Here is a 15,460-nt window from a genome sequence, read left to right on the forward strand (position 1 = left end):
CCTAGATTCTGTGAAAATGCTTTCCAGTTTTCCAAGAAGTTTTTTTGTCAAATAGTGAGTTCTTGTTCCAAAAGCTGCTATCTTTGCATTTATCAAACACTAGATTACTTTGGTCATTTACTACTGTGTACCTAATTTACTATTGTGCACGTAATTGATTCCACTGATCCACTATTCTGTTTCTTAGCCAGCACCAGTTTGTTTTGATGATTACCTTTGTGTGGGGTGAATGGAATGATGCTAAAAGATGCTGGAAAAAAGGTAGAGCTTCTTGACTCTCGGCACTTTTCTCATTCTCTCCCAAGGAGAACAAACTTAGTATTGAGAAGACTATGAAGAAAAATGGAGTTGAAACCCCAGATAAGTAATAGGGCAATTGTTATTTGCTCTTCATTTTTGAAGAGGACCACTGAGATAGTAGCTTTGTATGTGGAGAAGAAAGGTCAGATATGAGAAATATTGTGGAAATAGCAATGATAAGAATTGTCAATGGATTGAATATGTGGGTAAAGAGAGAATGAGGAGTCATGCCAAGGTCATGAAACTCAGACACTGGAAGAATGGTGGTGCTTTTGGTAGAAATAGAGAAGTTTGAAGGAGGAGTGGGTTGTGGTGGAGAGAGTAAGTTTTTTTTTTCTTTTGAGAATGTTGAATTTGAGATGTCTCTGTGGCATCCAATATGAAATGTCCAGTAAGCATTTGGTGATGTGGGATTGAGACTCAAAGGAGAGATATGTAGATCTGTGTGTCAGTAGCATATAGATGTTAATTTAACCCATGAGAGGAATTGAGGACACTAAGAGAGTAAATAGAAGAATAGTAGGAATACAAAACATTGTCATTTTAAAATCTCCAACAAAAGTGCCTGCTCTAGAGCACAGTGTCCACTGCCCTCCCCTAGTTAAAACTCGTATGTCTCCTATGTGCCGGGAACTGTTTTACGTGTTGGGTATATGGATGGAAGTCACCATGAGGTAAAGTTAGGTTTGATACAAATAAAACTCCCTACCACTGAGAACTGTCCAACAGTGGCATGCACTGATGGGAGGTCCTGAGTTCCCTTTGCTTGCCTTCTTCCAGTAAAGACTGGAAAGTTCCTGAAACATAATAAGCATAACAGAAATGTTTTATTATCATTATTGTTGTTATTTTAAAGAATGGCCTTATTATTCAGGTCTAAGCCTGTGAGCTTTTGGGAAACAAACCGTTGTTGTTCAACTCTTTCACTCATGTCTAACTCTTTGTAACCCGTTTTTGGTTTTCTTGGCAATGATATGGCAGTGGTTTACTATTTCCAGCTCCTTTTACAGATGAGCAAACTGAGGCAAACAGGGTTAGGTGACTTGCCCAGGGTCACACAGCTTTCTGAGGCCAGATTCAGGCCTGACGCTCTATTCATTGTGCATTCTAGCTGCCCAGGATACCATTAGAATGGGCTGTTATATCCTGGTTATTCCAAACCTTGTCTACCACCTAGCATTGGTACCTTGGGCTTAGCTTTGCATTTGGACCTGGGGCTAGTCATGAGTCTGCCTGGGTGAGATGGTCTCCTCAGCCTCCCCAAACCACAACCCAGTCCTAGATTAATGAATCAAACCAGACATGCTGGGTTGTAGGGTTAAGGCAGATGGTTGATTTGCCCATTTTTCCTCCTTTTCAACTCATTTTACCTGTACTATGCCAGCCCCAGACCACTGTACTGCTGCACTTTGCATTGAAAGGCATTAAAAATGATTTATCTAATAGGTCAAGGGAAAAGAAATTGAAGAATGATATTCTGAGTGGTCGTGCAGGGGAAAGGGGATTTTTGGAAATGCAGAGATAGTTTATCATAGAAGAACTTGTATTAGGAAAGCAAACAAAAAGAGATGTCAAAGCTACTAAAATACATTCAGCTTGGAAAACCTCCCTGGTGGAGAAGGAAATTGAGTATGGTCATGCCATCCCAAGAGCCTTGACAAAGGAGAAAGCTCAAACCTCGACTGTATTATCCTTCAAGCTCCATGTCTCAATTCCCCATATCAATTAATCAGGCTTTCCTTCACTTTATTCAGGCAAATATAGATTGAAAGCCTGCTGCACTGGCCTCCTTAACAATGAATCTGTCTCTAGAAAGTATAGGTAAGTAGAATCAATACAGCAAGTTTCCATTTGCACTGAATCATTGCAGTTTCAATAGAATAGACTTCTGAAATGGACCTTTTCCTTCCTTTCCCTCCTTCCCTATTAAAAGAGGGATGAATCAATAGTGCTTTCTTTGCTCACAGAGGTTTTTGCTTGTACTAGCAAAGACTTTCAACATGGGAAGTGCCCAAGGATGAAACAGCCCACACATAACTCTTCCAGCATATAGAAATGAAGGCAGATATTGGAAGGAATGCCATTATTCTGCGTTTTGAGTGCCTTTGTTTATGATCCAAAGGCCACATTTGGAAGGGTGAGTGCAAGATGGGGGGACTTCTATGAATGAATTAGCACTGAGCTTTTCAGCTAAGGAAACATCATAAAAACTGCCTCTGTGGGAAATAGGCCTGTTGGCCTTGAATGACAGTGGCAGAGTGAGATTAAAAGGAAGTGAATATGTGACCTCAGCCAGCTTGGCTATCAGGCCTGTTCCTCCAAACTAAATGCCTGCCTTCTTATGGACTGCTGGCCCAAAACATGTCATTTATCACAACTTGGCATTTCTTTACTTATGTAAAGTTTACATAGTACTTTTCTCATAGTAACCCTAGTGAAAGTATTGGGATTTTTAGTGGTGGTGGTGTTTTGTTTTGTTTTGAGGGGGGTCCATACCTCTGATTTCATCAATGTAGGGATCTTGCAGATATAGAAATTGAATATATCAATTCAAATAAGCAATTGATCTGCAGCTTACAGGATCAGAGTGTGCTGAAGCCCAAGAGCTTGAAGAACTTGCCCAGGGTCATAACATGGTCCAGAACCAGGCCTTGAGGCCTTGACCTCAGTCTTGTTCATTTCAAAGCTGGCCTTCTATTGACCATGTCACAACACTTCTCATAAAATGCAGTTGGTGCTATTCCCTTTGATAGAAAAGGAAGCCGACACCTCCCCCACTCCTTCAGTCTTTCTTGTATCCCTTTCTGCGGCTTCTATCACATTGCTAAATCCCAGCTGCAAGGTTTCTCTCAAGCCAGTGTGCCTTCCTCAGCAATTGATGAGATAATAAGTCTAGGTGGGCCTATAACTAAAGCAGACATTCACCTATCTGCCATGATTCAAACGTTGCCAAAGACCTCAAAATATGTCCCTTCATGTACCCATGTTGGCTGAATTTCCAAAAGGCCTTTATTAAAATGTAAATATGTTACCTGGGAGGGCTACCACATTAAGCCACTAAAATATCAATTAGTTCATCAGGAGAGTTCAAAAACAAGAGACAAAGGAGAAGTAGATCCATAGTATGAAGAGACTAGAAATTAGCCACTGATGGGAGGGCCAGGTTGGAGGCACTCTAAGAGAAGACAGAGGCACAGTGGTGGTAGCAAAGACACTGCCCTGGGAATCAGAAAACATGGATTGATGTCCAGGTCATGCCACATAATGGCTGCATGAGTTTGAGTGACTCACCTAATCCTTCTGAGTATCATCTGTGAAGGGAAGATCTTATTACACTTATAGTGCTGCCTCAAAACGTTGTGGGGACTCCAAGGACCCAGAGTTCCATACCTTATTGAAAGGCTGGAGCCAACTCAGTGGAATCCCAAACCCCAAATCAGTGGTGGGAGGGAGAGGACTCTCCACACTTAGTTTGGCTGGTCCTTGGGCAACAGTCACATTACATAGTCTATCGCGGGCCTTTCCATTGTGAACTCCATTGACCCAGCCTTCAAGAAGCCAGCCTCCATCTCCATACCTGAGTGAGGCACCAAAAGAGGAATGTTGCTTTTATAAATTGTTCTATTAATCCCTCAAATTCTCTGGGGCAAATGAAGGCTCTCTTCTCTGACAAGAAGATCTGATGATATCTACTGTGCATGTCCAACACCAAGAAGCCAATCCAGGACATCTTGAATTTCAGGGAACATGTGAATCCATACATTCATGTATTCACAGCCTTTAGAAAATTATTGGGGTTAGAGAATATTCCACTCAGTTAAGAAGTCATTACCAATTATATGGGAATTTTGTGGTGCTGAGGACTGTGAGGTGGCTTCCAAACTTTTTCCACTCACAACCCTGAGTATATAGGTATATAAAATAGGTATACATAACCTTTTACTGTTGCCAAATTTTTGTGACCCCCTACCTTCAGTTCTGTGAAATCCATAGGGGTTCTCGCCCCATAGTTTAAGAAGCTAAGCCATAGATAATCCAAGACAGGAACCACTGCCTCTACAAAGAATGCTAAGGTTCACATTCAGAAAAGGATTCCAAGACATTTTTGTGAAAGTTTGACAACCTTCCAGCATCATGGTGATTTAGGGGAACACTTGGTTCCTCAGGTCTCCCAGGGCCTCCTGAAAGTGCAATACTCCTATCCAAAAAGATACATGAATTGTGAATGGACACATTGAGCCTTTTGCACTTTTGAAACTGGGCCCTGTAACCAACATCTAGAGTCATAGGTGATGAAGTCCATTAATTCCAGCCGAATGTCCTTGACACAGGCAGGCATCAGCCTGGCAATCAATCTGGGTCCAGTGGCTGCATGAAATCAAAGCTTCTGCACCTCCAGGGGAGACAGCTACTTCTGGGGCTCACCTCAAACCCCATCCTGCTCAGACCACATAGAACATGTCATTTTTGAGGTAGCCCAATGTGCTGGAAAAAAGATCTACATCTGGCTTAGAGTTCTAGCTCTGCCAGTGACGTTGGCCAAGTCATTTCCCCACTATAGTTTCTTCCTCTGAAATATGAGGTTAATAATACTTGCTCTACCAATCTCCAAGGATCACTGATGACTGTCAGCAAAGGACTTAAGAACAATATATAAATAATGTTATTATTGTTGTTAGTGTATGTGTACACACATACACACAGAGATATAGATATATAGCCATAAATAGATAGATAGCCTCCTCACTGTATACAGAAGTCTCTGGATAAATATACCTGAGTTGAGTAATACTGGTTATTAGAATTACTTTACCAAAATATTAGTACAGGCATATCTTACTTTAATGCACTTTTCCTTACTGTGCTTCATAGATATTGTGGTGTTGTTATTATTGTTGTTGTTTGAGGGGAATTTTTGTTTGTTTTTGTTTTTGGTTTGGTTTTTTTTTTTTTTTTTTTTTTTTTTTTTTTTTACAAATTGAAGATTTGTGGCAACCCTCTGTTAAGGAAGTTTGTCAGCACCATTTTTCTAACAGCAGGTGCTCATGTCATATTTCTGTGTCACATTTTGGTAATTCTCACAGTATATCAAATTTTTCATTATTCTTTTTTTAACTTAATAGTATTTTATTTTTTCTAATTGCATGTAAATATGGTTTTCAACATTCTATTTTTTTTTGCTCTTTTGTGGGGCAATGAGGGTTAAGTGACTTGCCCAGAGTCACACAGCTAGCAAGTATCAAGTGTCTGAGACTGCATTTGAACTCAGGTCCTTCTGAATCCAGGGCCGGTGCTTTATCTACTGCGCCACTAGCTGCACCTCAACATTCATTTTTGTAAGATACTGTGGTTCAAATTTTTCTCACTTTCCCCTTCTCTCTCCCCTCTCCCAAATAGCAAGAAATCTGATATAGGTTATACAGTACAATCAAGTTAAACTAATTTCCAAATTAGTCATGCTGTGAAAGAAGAATCAGAACAAAAGGAAAAAAACCAGAAAGAGTCTTTTAGTATTGTCTTGGATCATTGTAGTGCTGAGAAGAGCTAAGTCTGTCATAGTTGATCATCACACAATGTTGCTGTTATTGTGTATAATGTTCTCCTGGTTCTGTTCACTTCACTCAGCATCAGTTCATATAAGTTGTTCCAGGTTTTTCTGAAGTCCTCCTGCTCATCATCTCTTATAGCATAATAGTATTCCATTACGTTCATATATAACAACTTGTTCAGCCATTCCCCAATTGAGGGGAATCCCCTCAATTTTAAGTTCTTTGCTACCACAAAAAGAGCTGCTATAAATATTTTTGTACATGTGGGGCCCTTATTTTTCCCTTTCTTATGATCTCTTTGGGATGTAAACCTAGTAGTGATATTTCTGGATCAAATCCTGATTGTTCTTTGGGATTAGTTCCAAATTGCTCTCCAGAATGTTTGGATCAGTTCACAACTCCATGTGTTAATGTTCTACTTTCCCCACATTTTTTTCAACATTTATTATTTTCCTTTTTGCCATATTAGTCAATCTGCTAGGTATGAGGTAGTACCTCAGAGTTGTTTTAATTAGGTTCTCTTTAATCAATAGTGACTGAGAAAATATTGAGAATATATTCAAGCTATCCAAACTTGAATTTCATTATCTGAAAACTGCCTGTTTGTATCCTTTGAGAATTTGTCAATTGGGGAATGACTTGTATTCTTATAAATTTGACTCAGTTCTCTATATATTTGAGAAATGAGGCCTTTAATAGAAATACTGGCTGTAAAAACTGTTTCACAGCTTACTGCTTTCCTTCTGATCTTGGTTGCATATGTCTTGTTTGTGCAAAACCTTTTTTAAAAAAACTCTTTGGTACTGGCTAAGAAACAGACTAGTAGATCAGTGGAATAGGTTGGGTACACAAGAAATATCAGGATATTACTATAGTCATCTACACTTTGATAAACCCAAATATTTGGTAGAAGAATTTGAAACTCAAAACTTTGAATAAAATTAAGTGTTTGGTAGAAATCACTTGTAAATCCATCTGGTCCTGCAGTTTTTTTCTTAGGGGTTCATTGATGACTTTTTAAATTTCTTTTTATAAACTGGACTTATTTAAGTATTTTATTTTCTCTTCTGTTAATAAGGCCAATTTATATTTTTGTAAATATTCGTCTGTTTCACTTAGGTTGTCCAATTTGATGGCATACATTTGGGGAAAATAGGTCCTAATTATTGGTTTAGCTTTCTCTTCATTGGTGGTAAATTCACCTTTTTTAATTTTTGATGCTGGTAATTTGGTTTTCTTCTTTCTTTTTTATCACATTAAACAAAGGTTTATCTACTTTATTGTTTTTTTCATAAAACAACCTTTTGGTTTTATTTGTTAATTCCATAGTTTTCATACTTTCAATTTTATTAATCTTTCCTTTGATTTTCAGAATTTGTAATTTGACATTTAATCGAGGATTTTTAATTTGTTCTTTTCCTAGCTTTTTAAGTTGCATGACCAATTCATTGATCTGCTCTTTTTCTATTGTATTCATGTAAACATTTAGAGATATAAAATTTACCCAAAAACTGTATGGCTGTATCCCATTAGTTTTGGTATGTTGTCTCAGTCATTCTCTTTGAAATTATTGATTGATTCTAGGATTTGTAATTTGACCCACTCATTCTTTAGGCGGAGATTATTTAGTTTCCAATTAATTTTAGTCCGTCTTTCCATGACACTTTATTACATGTAATTTTTATCACATTATGATCTGAAAAAGATGCATTTAATATTTCTGCCTTTTTGAATTTGATTGAGGTTTTTATGCCCTAATACATTGTCAGTTTTTGTGTAGGTGCCTTGTACCACTGAGAAAAAGGTATATTCCTTTCTGTCCCCATACAGTTTTCTCCAGAATTCTCTCATATCTAACTTTTAAAAAAATTATATGCATCTTCTTAACTTCTTTCTTTCTATTCTATGGTTATATTTATCTAGTTCTGAGAGAGGTGGAGGTTGAGGTCCTCCCCTAGTATAGTTTTGTTCTCTATTTCGTTCTGTAACTCATTTAATTTCCCCTCTAAGAATTTGGAAGCTGTATCACTTGGTACATATATGCTTAGTATTGATATTATTTCATTGTCTATGGTACCTTTTAGCAAGATGTTTTCTTCCTCATCTCTTTTAACTAGGTCTGTTTTTGCTTTTTCTTCTCTGAGATCAGAATTGCTACCTCTGCTTTTTATTTTATTTTTTACCTCATCTGAAGCATAATATATTCTGCTTCAGCCTTTTAACTTTACCCTGTGTGTATCTCTCTGCTTCAGATATGTTTCTTATAAACAGCATATTGTACGATTCTATTTTTAATCGATTCTGCTATCCACTTGTATTTTTTATCATAAAATATTTTATTATTTTCTAGTTACATGTAGAGAATGTTTTAACATTTGTTTTTATAAGATTTCTAGTTACAAATTTTTCTCCCTCACTCCCACCCTTCCCTACCCCCTCCCGAAGACAGCAAGCAATCTGATATAGGTTATATATGTACAATCACATTAAATGTATTTCTGCATTAGTCATGTTGTGAAAGAAGATTCAGAACAAAAGGGAAAAACCTCAAAAAACAAAAACAAACAAAAAAATTAGAAAGAGTATGGTTCAATCTGTGTCCAGATTCCACAGTTCTTTGTTTCTGGATGTGGAGAGTATTTTCCATTATGAATCTTTTGGAATTGTCTTGGATCATTGTATTGCTGAGAGAAGAGCTAATTCTGTCACAGTTTGTCATCACACAATATTGCTGTTATTATGTACAATGTTCTCCTGGTTCTGCTCATTTCTCTCAGTATCAGTACATATAAATCTTTCCAGGTTTTTTCTGAAATCCACCTGCTCATCCTTTCTTACAGCGCAATAGTATTCCATTACATTCATATACCACAGTTTGTTTATCCATTCCCCAATTTATGGGCATCCCCTCAATTGCACATTCTTTGCCACCAGAAAAAGAACAGCTATAAATATTTTTGTACATGTGGGTCCTTTTCCTTTTATGACCTTTTTTGGAATAAAGACCTAATAGTGATATTTCTGAGTCAAAAGGTATGCACAGTTTTATAGCCCTTTGGGATTAGGTCCAAATTGCTCTCCAGAATGATTGGATCAGTTCAAAGCTCCACCAACAATGAATTAGTGTTCCAATTTTTCCACAGATTCTCCAACATTTATTATTTTCCTTTTTTGTCATATTAGCCAATCTGATAGGTGTGAGGTGGTACCTCAGAGTTGTTTTAATTTGCATTTCTCTAATCAGTAATTTAGAGCATTTTTTTCATATGACAATAGATAGCTTTGATTTCTTTATCTGAATACTGCCCGTTCATATCTTTTGACCATTTCTCAATTGGGGAATGACTTGCATTCTTTTTTTTTTTTGCTATTATAATTTTATTTATTTTGTTATATATTTGCCAATTAAACTTTTTAAAAAAATTATTTTAGTTTTCAACATTTGTTTAGATAAGATTTCCAATTTCAGTTTTTTTCCCTCCCTCCCCCCCTCCCCTAGATAGCAGGTAATCTTGATATAGGTTATATATATATATATATATTTATATATATATATATTTATATATATATTTATATATATGTGTGTGTGTGTGTGTGTGTGTGTGTGTATAATAACATTAAACACATTTCTGCATTAGTCATGTTATATAAGAATCAGAGCAAAAAGGAAAAACCTCAAAAAAGAAAAACAACAGCACTCAAACCAAAAGAAATAGTATGGTCCAGTCAGAGTTCATATTCCATAGTTCCTTTTTTTCTGGATTTGGAGAGCCTTTTCCATCATAAGTCCTTTGGAAGTTTCTTGTACTGTTGGATTGGTGAAAAGAATCTAGTCTATCACAGTTGATCAACTCATAATGTTGCTGATACTATGTACAGTGCTCTCCTGGTTCTGCTCATCTCACTCATCACCAGTTCAATCAAGTCCTTGCAGGTTTCTCTGAACTCCTCCTGCTCATCGTTTCCTTTTTTTTTTTTTTTTTCTTAGTGAGGCAATTGGGGTTAAGTGACTTGCCCAGGGTCACACAGCTAGTAAGTGTTAAGTGTCTGAGGCTGGATTTGAACTCAGGTACTCCTGACTCCAGGGCCGGTGCTCTATCCACTGCACCATCTAGCTGCCCCACTCATCGTTTCTTACAGCACAATAGGACTCCATTATATTCATATACCATAACTTGTTCAGCTATTCCCCAATTGATGGGCATCCCCTCAATTTCCAATTCCTTGCTACTACAAAAAGAACAGCTATAAATATATTTGTACATGTGGGTCCTTTTCCCTTTTTATGATCTCTTTGGGAAAAAGACCTAAAAGTGGGATTGCTGGGTCAAAGGGTATGCACAGCTTTATCACCCTTTGGGCATAGTTCCAAATTGCTCTCCAGAATGGTTGGATCAGTTCACAGCTCCACCAACAATGCATGTGTTCCAATTTTTCCACAGCTTCTCCAACATTTATTATTTTCCTTTTTTGTCATTTTAGCCAATCTGATAGGTATCAGGTGGTACCTCAGAGTTGTTTTAATTTGCATCTCTCTAATCAATAGTGATTAAGAGCATTTTTTCCTATGGGAATAGATAGCTTTGATTTCTTCATCAGAAAACTGCCTGTTCATATCCTTTTACCATTTCTCAATTGGGGAATGACTTGCATTCTTATCAATTTGATTTAGTTCCCTATATATTTTAGAGATGAGACCTTTATCAGAAATGCTGGCTGTAAAAATTGTTTCCCAGCTTTCTGCTTCCCTTCTAATTTTGTATACATTGCTTCTGTTTGTACAAAACCTTTTTAATTTAATGTAATCAAAATGATCCATTTTCGGGGCAGTTAGGTGGCACAGTGTATAGAGCACCAGCTCTGGATTCAGGAGGACCTGAGTTCAAATCTGGCCCCAGACACTTGACACTTACTAGCTGTGTGACCCTGGGCAAGTCACTTAACCCCCATTGCCCCACCAGGGGGGAAAAAAGGATAAATGGAAATTACAAATAAATTAAGGGCAGCTAGGTGGCGCAGTGGATAGAGCACCGGCCCTGTAGTCAAGAGGACCTGAGTTCAAATCCAGCCTCAGACACTTAACACTTACTAGCTGTGTGACTGTGGGCAAGTCACTTAACCCCAATTGCCTCACCAAAAGAAAAAAAAAAAGAAGATCCATTTTGCATTTCATAATATTCTCTATCTCTTGTTTGGTCATCAATTCTTCTCCTCTCCATAGGTCTGAGAGGTAAATTATTCCTTTCTTTTCCAGCTTACCTATGGTATTACCCTTTATGTCTAAATCATGCACCCATTTTGTCCTTATTTTGGTATAAAGTGTAAAATGTTGGTCTGTGCCTAATTTCTGCCATACTATCTTCCAGTTCTCCCAGCAGTTTTTGTCAAATAGTGAGTTTTTATCCCAGAAGCTAGAGTCTTTTGGTTTATCAAAGAGTAGATTACTAATGTCATATACTACTGTGGCTCCTGTGCCTAACCTTTTCCATTGATCTATACTCTAATTCTTAGGTAGTGCCAAATAGTTTTGATGACTGCCACTTTATGGTATAGCTTCGGATTTGGTATAGCTAGCCCAGCTTCCTGTGCATTTATTTCTCATTAGTTCCCTTGAAATTCTTGACTTTTTATTCTTTCAGATGAATTTTGTTATTATTTTTCTAGCTCAACAAAATAATTTTTAGATTGTCTGATTGGTATGGGTCTGAAGAAGTAACTTAATTTAGGTAGAATTGTCATTTTTATTATATTAGCTTGGCCTGTTCATGAACATTAATAGTTTTCCAGTTGTTTAGGTTTAATTTTATTTGTGTGAAAAGTGTTTTATAATTGTATTCATAGAGTTCCTGTGTTTGTCTTGGAAGGTAGACTCCCCAATATTTTATATTGTCTACAGTTAGTTTAAATGGAATTTCTCTTTCTATCTCTTGCTGCTGAGCTTTGTTGGTCATGTATCGAAATGCTGATGATTTATGTGGATTTATTTTATATCCTGCTACTTTGCTAAAGTTGTTAATTGTTTCAAGTAATTTTTTGGTTGATTCTCTAGGATTCTCTAAGTATATCATCATATCTTCTGCATAGAGTGATAGTTTTGTTTCCTCTTTGCCTATTTTAATTCCTTTAATGCCTTCTTCTTCTCTGATTGCTAAAGCTAACATATCTAGTATAATATTAAATAATAGAGGTGATAGTGGATATCCCTATTTCACTTTTGTTCTTATTGGGAATGCCTCTAACTTATCCCCATTACATATAATGTTTACTGATGGTTTTAGGTAGATATTGCTTATCATTTTAAGGAAAGCTCCTTTAATTTCTATGCTCTCTAATGTTTTTAATTGTTTTTTTTTTTTCCTTAGTGAGGCAATTGGGGTTAAGTGACTTGCCCAGGGTCACACAGCTAGTAAGTGTCTGAGGCTGGATTTGAACTCAGGTACTCCTGAATCCAGGGCCGGTGCTTTACCACTGAGCCATCTAGCTGCCCCCTCTAATGTTTTTAATAGCAATGAGTGCTGTATTTTGTCAAAAGCTTTTTCTGCATCTATTAAAATAATCATGATTTTGGTTAGTTTTGTTATTGATGTGGTTGATTATGTTGATAGTTTTCCTAATGTTGAACCAGCCATGCATTCAAGCAATAAATCCCACTTGGTCATAGTACATTGTCCTGGTCATAAATTGCTGTAATCTCCTTGCTAATATTTTATTTAAGATTTTTGCATCGATTTTCATTAGGGAAATTGGTCTATAATTTTCTTTGTTTTGGTTCTGCCTGGTTAGGTATCAATATCATATTTGTGTCATAAAAGGAATTTGGTAGAACTCATTCTTCACTTATTTTTCCAAATTATTTATAAAATATTGGAATTGTTATTTAAATGTTTGGTAGAATTTACTTGTAACCCCATTTGGCCATGAGGTTTTTTTCTTAGGGAGTTCATTGATGACTTGTTCAATTTCTTTTTCTAAAATGGGCTTATTTTATTTCCTCTTTTCGACTTCTCTTTTATGGGAGAATTCATCCCATTCACATTCACAGTTATGATTACTGTGTATTTCCCCCATCTTATTTTTCCCCTTATTTAAACTTTTCTCCCTCCTTTCACCGTGTCCCTCCTCATGTGTTTTGCTTCTGACCACACCTTCCCTCAATTTTCCCTCCCTCCTATCACCCCCTTCCTTGTCTTTCCCCTCCTGCTTCTGCTCTCCCTTGTGCCCTCCCTTCTTTCAGTACCCCCTTTCCCTTTTCTTCCCTGTTTTCCCTCCTACTTCCCTATAGAGTAAGATAATTTTCTCTACCCAATTGAGTGTGTATGTTATTCACCTCTTTGAGCCCAATTTGATTATATTAAGGTTCAAATAATGTTCACTACCTCCCTTCTTTCCCTCTACTGTAATAGGTCTTTTGAACCTCTTCATATAATGTAATTTACCCTTTTGTGCCTTCCCCCTTTCCTCTTCTCTCAGTACAATCTTTTTTTCCACCCCTTAATTTTTTTTTGCATCATTATATCAATGTCAACTTATATCCACACTGTATGTCGATATATACTCCTTCTAATTGCCCTAATAGAGGTACACTTCTCAGGAGTTACAAGTATCATCTTCCTGTGTAGGGATGTAAACAGTTTAATCTTATTGAATAACATGGTTTCCCCCACCCAACCCGTTTTACCTTTTTAAAGCTTGAGTTTTGTATTTGAAAATTGAATTTTCTGTTCAGGTCTGGTCTTCATTCAGGAAAAAAAATCTGAAAGTCCCCTATTTCTTTTTTTTTTTAATTTTTTTTTTATTTTAAACAAGAAGTTTATTTAAACAACAAGATGTTTGACTTGGAGGGAAAACTATCTAGGATCAATTTCTTTATAGTAATTTATCCCTACTGAGAGACAGAGATTGCCCTACATGTAACAGCTACATACAAAAAAGTTATAAAATCGTCCTTGGTTTTACAATGATAAAAGAAACACATTGAAATTATCCAATCAAACAAGGTATGCAAGGATTTTTTTGTGGGTTTTTTTTTTTGTTGTTGTTAAACAGTGAGAGCAAAATAACTTACTGGAATATAAAGATAAAAGTTGAATGAGCATGCCACTAATGGAGAAAAGGGATATTTTCACAGAACCAGTTTGTTTTTTCCCCTCCCCATCTCCATTTGATGTTGATCAAAACATACCCATCGGCCATTTAGTTAAAAAAAAATACGCATTATGCCTGTGCACATACACCAGTTACTTTATGTACAATAAAGGAATGGGGGAAGGGAATCAAAGAAGAGAGAAAACTATACTGCAGTAGTCAGGATGTGGATGAACCAAATCTTGGTTTTCTAATTGTGAATGTATTGTTTTCCTTGGGAGCACAGTTCTGGAGTAGAGTTGCAGGTTCTCTTTTTAGTAAACACCACCTGTCTGCTGCTGGAATACATCAATTGTATCTTCATCCTCCATTTCCAACTGTGCAGGTGTGTCTGTTTCATTGATTGGTTGCCCATCAAATCAGAATCTGATCTGCCTCATTGACAAACTCTGTCGTTCACAATAGGCTTTCATTAGTTTACTAAGTGGTGTGTGCCTCTTAATCTTAAATTGCACCACCGAACCATCTTGCCCTGCCACCTTCAAATTAATGTGGTTGTTGTTTTCAGTCTTGACTCCTTCCTTCGGCTTTTCCTCGGCCATGGCGAGTCCGGGGGTCTCCTCAGCCGCCGCTTCACAAAAGAGGCACCAGGATGGTCCGCTCCAAGGGAACGGGGGGAGAAGCAGCAGCGGCAGGAGCAGGAGGAGGAGGAGGAGGAAGATGATGGTGGTGGTGATGGTGAGGAAGAGGAGGAGAAGAAGAAGGAGGAGGAGGAGGAGGAGAAGGAGGACGAGGACGAGGAGGAGGAAGAGGAGCTGAAAGTCCCCTATTTCATTGCATGCCCATTCTTTCCCCCTGAAAGATTAAGTTTTCTTGGATTCTTGGTTATACTTTAAGCTCTATTGCCTTCTGGATTATCATATTCCAAGACCTATGATCCTTTCATGTAGAAACTACTAAATCCTATGTAGTCCTGACTGTGGCTACTTGATATTTGAATTGTTTCTTTCTGGTTCCTTGCTGTATTTTCTCCTTGAACTGATAAATCTAGAATTTGGCTATAATATTCCTTGAAATTTTCATTTCAGTATCTCTTTCTTTCTTTTTTTTTTTTTGGTGAGGCAGTTGGGGTTAAGTGACTGAGACTGGATTTGAACTCAGGCCCTCCTGACTCCAGGGCCAGTGCTCTATCCACTGTGCCAGCTAGCTGCCCCATAGGATCTTTTTCAAGAGATGATCAATGCATTCTTTCAATTGCTATTTTACCCTCTGGTTCTAGGATATCTGTGATCAGTGATCTTTGATGTTAATATTGTAATTGTTTTGGGGCACTACAGCCCATGTCCATATAATGTGGTGAACTTAATCCATAAATGTTTTGTGTGTTGTGACTGCTCCATGAGCTGTTTCCTATCTCTCTCCCTCTCTTTGGGCTTCCCTAATCCCTGAGACACAACGATACTGAAATTAGATCAGTTAATAAGCCTACAATGGCCTCTAAGTGTTCAAGTGTAAGGAAGCCAAAT

The 15,460-nt window shown here is 37.3% G+C and overlaps 1 pseudogene; it reads right to left on the minus strand.

Annotated features, from left to right (window-relative positions):
• Positions 1 to 13,881: 13,881 nt before the first annotated feature.
• On the minus strand, positions 13,882 to 14,707 carry LOC122733701 (annotated as a pseudogene).
• Positions 14,708 to 15,460: the final 753 nt, after the last annotated feature.

Source organism: Dromiciops gliroides, chromosome X (genome assembly GCF_019393635.1).
Source record: "Dromiciops gliroides isolate mDroGli1 chromosome X, mDroGli1.pri, whole genome shotgun sequence".
Taxonomy (NCBI): Eukaryota; Metazoa; Chordata; class Mammalia; order Microbiotheria; family Microbiotheriidae; genus Dromiciops; species Dromiciops gliroides.